This window comes from Mytilus trossulus, chromosome 14, assembly GCF_036588685.1.
Source record: "Mytilus trossulus isolate FHL-02 chromosome 14, PNRI_Mtr1.1.1.hap1, whole genome shotgun sequence".
Lineage (NCBI taxonomy): Eukaryota > Metazoa > Mollusca > Bivalvia > Mytilida > Mytilidae > Mytilus > Mytilus trossulus.
This window is the reverse complement of record NC_086386.1, coordinates 1,988,969-1,994,968: the sequence shown is the minus strand read 5'-3', so window position 1 is coordinate 1,994,968 and position 6,000 is coordinate 1,988,969.

Genomic DNA, 6,000 nt, shown 5'->3' with positions numbered 1-6,000 from the left:
GAACATTTTTAGCGAGTGAGCCCAGCTTATGAGCTAAAATGAATCAAATTGGGTACTCATTCAGAGTTGATGATATTTTAAGGTACATTGTATCTTTACAACGAAAACCTGCAAATCTTAGTGGCGGATCCAGAACTTTTCATAAAGGGATAAGGGGCTCTGACTGACCAGAGGGTTGCCCACTCCCGTCATACTTCGATGATTTCATATCTTATCAACTAATTTTTTTCCACACTCTGGATCTGTCTTTGCATCTGTTTGTCGTTCTGCGTAATAGTACTAATACTGGCTTTTTCCCCTATCTTACTTTGCCCTAGACAATTGCTTATCTGTTCATTGTTCTATCACTGGCTTTTTCAGACTAGAGATTTCATGTGTACAAACCTGACCTTAAACACCTGTTCTAGTGAGGAGTTAGCTTTTGTACATATAAGCCAGTGAGCCGCGATGAACTTTAAGGCGAGTGGGTCAGCTAATGAGCTAATGTGAATCAAATTGTGTCCTCATTGGGGGATATTTTAAGGGAACTATACAAAGACAACCTGATTATCTGTTTATCGTTCTGTTACTGGCCTTTTCACCTCCCTAACTTGGCATATGACCAAAGCAAGCTTGATAACTGCTCCTCACACACATGTATAGATTATCAGCTTTTCTACACATGAATATCATAAAATATTTGCCAGTGAACTGTAATGAAAATTTTTCGCGAGTGAGCCTAGCTTAAGAGCTAAAATGAATCAAATTGTGTACTCAGTCAGAGTTGGTGATATTTAAAGGTACATTGTATCTTTACAAAGAAAAAACCTGCAAATTTCAGTTGCGGATCCAGAACTTTTCTTAAAGGGGTAGGGGACTCTGACTGACCAGAGGGTTGCCAACTCCCGTCATGCTTTGATGATTTCATATATAATCAACTAATTTTTCCCACCCCCTGGGTCTTTCTATGCATCTGTTTATCGTTCTGCGTAATAGTACTAATACTGGCTTTTTAATTCCCACTCCCTTACTTGATCCTAGACTGTTGCTTATCTGTTTATCGTTCTATCACTGGCTTTTTTTAGACTAGAGACTCCGATTCCCCTCTTAAATAATGACTTATTTAGACTTGCCTTCTAATTCTATATGGTGGGTGTTATTGGGGGGTTCTGATCCCGGATCCCGCTTACTGTTTTGAAAGATTCCCGTATCCCGCTTACACTTTATAATTCAGCAATTCTCATTTTTTTGTAATTTCCCGTGTCCCGCTAGGATTCATTTCACGTTTTCACGGCACAATCATTTTACTTCCACGTGGCAAGCTTATACAAACATCGGCATATATAAGATTCGCGCCAGTCTCGGTTAATATCAACAATCTCCCTGACAAGTTCTAAAATGGTGGACAATCAACTTTTTTAAAGAGTTATTCCCCTTGGAAATAGCCTCTAGCCTTTGTTAGTCTTGTATGATATTTTAATTTTAGTTTCTTGTGTACACTTTGGAGAGTAATATGTCGTTAAGGGGCCAGCTGAAAGATGTCTTTTTAGCAGACTTAAGAGTAAAACAAACAATTCTTAAGGTGTTTTCATATCTTTTATCAAGCAATAAACTTAATTTCATAATACACCTAATCGCTATTTATTCCATTCCGGATAAGTTCTAAAATTACACAACTTTTTCATCCAGTCGGGCTATCTGGGACCCTGTTTAAACAATTCACCATGCATGATACTTTTTAATGAGACCTGTTTAAACTACCGTAAATACTTCAAACAGAATATTTTTTTACTTCAATTTTAATTTCGAAAAAAGTGGATCATACTATATCAAAATTTCTTGATGATCACTTTCTAAAGTTTTTACTCCCTGAGCTCACTGCTGATGACCTCCATTTTTGGCCCGCGTGACCTAAACAGGAAGTTGTATAAATGACTGTTTTTCCAGAAATGGACTAAATAGCGATAAGGTGTATTCATTGGTTGACCCTTTTTTGAATATTTCAACATGTCAAAGTAAAGAATCTCAAATTTAATCAAAATAATAAAGCATGTTTTCTTCTTTTTTGTGGTTTAAAGTTTCTTTAGATTAGTAAGTTGCTGATAAAATATAATATACAGATGTAAACAATACCAAATTGTCACATTACTTTTTCTAAATTGTCACAAAGCTTCAAATTAGCAATTTTTTAAATGAAATATGCACGAAAAAAATAAAACTACCCATAACACTTTTTTTGTACATTTCATGAGCAGAAGATTATATAATTTAGTCGAATACAAACCTATAACCCCATTTAAGTTTCATACTTTACATAAATTTCAAGAAAAACAACCAAAATCTGACCCCAAAAAAAGACTTTTTTTTTGCAAGAGTTATCTCCCCTTATAATGTGCTGATTTTGAGTTTCTCTCAAGCTGGGAACAGTATATCTAATATAACATATTATATAACATGTTCCTGCCTCAAGTTAGATTTTATGGGACTTTTTTCTGTGTACATATATATAGGGCATAATGCTATAGAATTATAACTAAAACATTTTCTGTTGCAATTAGATTTCTTAGATTGACTGGACTATTCGAAATATACAAATATTAACAAATATTGTCAACAATTTCAATAACGGCCGGGAAACAGACTAACATCTCAGTCTGGTAAGGCTAGTATTTTATTTTTTTCTGGAACGCCTCGCCTCCCATAGACACATTTTCTTATTTTATTAGAGGAGTGCGGACTGTCTACGAGTGCAGCTAAAACAAAAAATGATTATCATTTACACCCATTACTCTTTGGCCTTCTTCCATCTTCATCGTCATTACCAGTCTGTCCGATTTTGTTGTTCATCTACTCTTGACTCTTGCTGATCCAAGTCATCCGACATGCTGTAATGGTTGTAGAAATTATTTTTGTAGAAATATTCGAAGCAGCTCAGGAAAGGGATGCTAGCCTAGTTCCGGAACAAATCACCTGTTTACTTAGTCTGTTGGAATAAGCTAATAGCATACTGTACCATACTCTACCGTACATACAGTATACGTTGTTACAATCTCTAAAAGACAAATAAAACTAATAACTTTCTTATTGATAAAGCAAATAGTTTTTGGATGGGGTGGTTGGTCACATGACTATGTCAACCTGTCCAAATAACTAGATGGAAAAAATATTTTCACGGCTTCTACTAGACCAAATCCTTATGTACTTGGTCTGCAGCTTGGTAATAACGTAGCCAGTAAAAGGTACACCCGCCGTGAATATTTGTTAACACTGTATCCGTATCACAAGGTTTCAAAGATATTTTGTTTATTAACTATGTTGCCCGCTGTCTCGATAATATATATATTTCATAAGAAAAAGCACTGTGTTAGCCTGTACCCAATCGTTTATATATATATAGTAGACCACACGAGTGAAGTTTAGGTGGTCGTGTGGTCTAGTGGGACGGCTGCAGTGCAGGCGATTTGGTGTCACGATATCTCAGTAGGATGGCTTCGAATCCCCGGTGAGGGAAGAACAAAAAATTTGCGAAAGCAAATTTACAAATTTACAGATTTAACATTGTTGGGTTGATGTTTAGACGAGATGTATAAACATAATGTACACAGCCATGTATCACCATCATTGCTGGTGATCCGATGGATACATCTGTTGTAGAAGTTGTCACTGACTCAGACGTACTTATATTACATATCTTATAATAGGAAATAGCCTCCTGTATCCCTCCACTACAATAATTTCGATTAAAAAAATGGAATAATACATTCTAGGAGGAAATAAACAATCTTTATACCCTTAAAGGTTTATTTAGAGCACCGTGTCTGTCTGTATTTCCGTTTGAACGGTATTTTTTCAATACAAAAGAATCATGTTTCAATGATTTGGAAAAATATATACATGTATATAGCTATGCGACACCTGCATCACGTTTGTTTCAATCATTTTAAACATGTAATTGCAGTTACTTGTATGACTCGAGGGTAATCTATTTACTTATCGGTCCTTTAATAGACTTTAAGTACTTTCGTCTGTACTATTATTTTTGTCTGTTTGTCTTTTAATTTTAGCCATGGCGATGTCAGTTTATTTTTAATCTATGAGTTTGACGAGGTTCTTTGACTCTCCCTCTGGTATCTTTCGTACCTCTTTCATACCTCTTTCATACTATACATGTAAAACAAGTATACAAACAGATATCATAAAAGAACCAGACGCAATACATACAGACTGTATATGATAACAATACTTACAGACTCTATATATATCAGAACCATACACAATACTTATCGACTGTATCTAAGAAACACAGGCAATACTTACAGACTGTTACTAAAAACACAGACAATACTTACAGACTATAACTAAGAACCAAATAAAATACTTACAGACTATAACTAAGAACCAAATACAATACTTACAGACTATAACTAAGAACCAAATAAAATACTTACAGACTATAACTAAGAACCAAATACAATACTTACAGACTATAACTAAGAACCAAATACAATACTTACAGACTATAACTAAGAACCAAATACATTACTTACAGACTATAACTAAGAACCACAGACAATACTAACAGACTATAACTAAGAACCAAATACAATACTTACAGACTATAACTAAGAACCAAATACAATACTTACAGACTATAACTAAGAACCAAATACAATACTTACAGACTATAACTAAGAACCACAGGCAATACTTACAGACTATAACTAAGAACCACAGACAATACTTACAGACTATAACTAAGAACCAAATACAATGCTTACAGACTATAACTAAGAACCAAATACAATACTTACAGACTTACTAAGAACCGCAGACAATACGTACAGACTATAACTAAGAACCAAATACAATACTTACAGACTATAACTAAGAACCAAATACAATACTTACAGACTATAACTAAGAACCAAATACAATACTTACAGACTATAACTAAGAACCAAATACAATACTTACAGACTATAACTAAGAACCAAATACAATACTTACAGACTAACTAAGAACCGCAGACAATACGTACAGACTGTAACACAGAACCAAATACAATACTTACAGACTGTTACTAAGAACCAAATACAATACTTACAGACTGTTACTAAGAACCACAGACAATACTTACAGACTGTATCTAAGAACCCCAGACAATAATCATAGACTGTATCTAAGAACCATAGGCAATACTTACAGACTGTATCTAAGAACCACAGACAACACTTACGGACTGTATCTATAAACCACAGTAAATACTTACGGCATGTATCTAAGAATCACAGACAATACTTACGGACTGTATCTAAGAACCACAGACACTTCTTACAGACTTTAACTAAGAACCACGGGCAATAATTACAGACTGTATCTACGAACCACAGACAATACTTACGGACTGTATCTAAGAACTACAGACAATACTTAAGGCATGTATCTAAGAACCAAAGACAATACTTACAGACTGTATATAAGAACCTCAGGCAATACTTACGACATGTATCTAAGAACCACAGACAATACGTACAGACTGTTTCTAAGAACCTCAGGCAATACTTATGGCATGTTTCAAGAATAATAGACAATACTTACAGACTGTATCTAAGAACCATAGACAATACTTACATACTGTATCTAAGAACCACAGACACTACTTACGGCATGTATCTAAGGACCACAGTCAATACTTAAGTCATGTATTAAGAACCAAAAACAATACTTACAGACTGTATCTAAAATCCACTGACACAACTTACAGACTTCATCCAAAAACCTCAGGCAATACTTACAAACTGTATCTAAGAACCACTTGCAATACTTACGGCATGTATCTAAGAACCACAGACAATACTTACGGACTGTATCTAAGAACTACAGACAATACTTAAGGCATGTATCTAAGAACCAAAGACAATACTTACAGACTGTATCTAAGAACCACAGGCAATACTTACGGCATGTATCTAAGAATCACAGACAATAATTACGGACTGTATCTAAGAACCATAGACAATA